The sequence below is a fragment of the Myotis davidii genome, unplaced genomic scaffold, assembly GCF_000327345.1.
Source record: "Myotis davidii unplaced genomic scaffold, ASM32734v1 scaffold1509, whole genome shotgun sequence".
NCBI classification, from domain to species: domain Eukaryota; kingdom Metazoa; phylum Chordata; class Mammalia; order Chiroptera; family Vespertilionidae; genus Myotis; species Myotis davidii.
This window is the reverse complement of record NW_006299480.1, coordinates 903,988-904,831: the sequence shown is the minus strand read 5'-3', so window position 1 is coordinate 904,831 and position 844 is coordinate 903,988. Positions and strand designations below refer to the sequence as shown.

General features: G+C 66.2%; 1 long non-coding RNA gene across 1 annotated transcript; it reads left to right on the top strand.

The window, feature by feature from the left end:
- Positions 1 to 751, top strand: LOC102764313. The gene is made up of 3 exons (XR_436262.1): positions 1 to 64; positions 454 to 578; positions 660 to 751. It is a non-coding gene; the product is annotated as an uncharacterized LOC102764313 (long non-coding RNA).
- The last annotated feature ends 93 nt before the right edge of the window (positions 752 to 844 follow it).

Sequence of the window (844 nt, the reverse complement as noted above, 5' to 3'; positions counted from 1 at the left end):
GCACTTTGGAGAGGATGGCACCACCTACGAGGCGGAAATCAGGGAGCTGGCCAACCTGCGGCAGGTAGGGCCCCGCCTGCCCCACAGGGGACCGGCCACCCTCAGTGACCCCAGAGGCTCAGTCCCAACAGCAGAATGGAGCTCACTGTGGACTCACCACAGGGCAGCCCCGGGGCAGTGGGGACAGGGCTCACTGTGGGCTCCCACGCCTGCCAGCGCCCTGCACCGGGCTCTGGGCCCTTAGGGCAGGGCTGCTCCATGCCTGTCCCTCCCGTGCCCTTTGGTCTCCTGGGGCCAATGTGAGGCCCACAACAGCCCAGGAAGGACAGATGCCCAGTGTGGCCCCGTCCGCTCCGGACCCGGCTGCTCCCTGGGCTGTGATGTGGAGGAGGCTCTCAGGGTGGGGTGCACGCGGGCTGGCCCGGGGGGGGGGTCAGCTGCTCCTTCCCGCAGGCCATGCGGACGCCCAGCCGGAGCGAGGCCGGCCTGGAGCTGCTCATGTCCTACTACAACCAGCTCTGCCTCCTGGACGCTCGCTTCGTCAGCCCTGCCCGGGGCCTGGGGCTGCTCTTCCACTGGTAGGGCCGCCCGCCTGCGCCCATCTCCGAACCTTCCCGGTTGTTGCCTCGGGCTCCACCCAGCCTGACCCCACCCTGTAGGTACGACTCGCTCACGGGGGTCCCGGCCCAGCAGCAGGCACTGGCTTTCGAGAAGGGCAGCGTGCTCTTCAACATCGGGGCGCTGCACACCCAGATCGTACCAAATATATGCAAAACATTTGCCTAAGTGCTCTTTGCCTGTTGGGGAAAGGGACATTACAGTAAGCTATTAGATGCTGCCATCT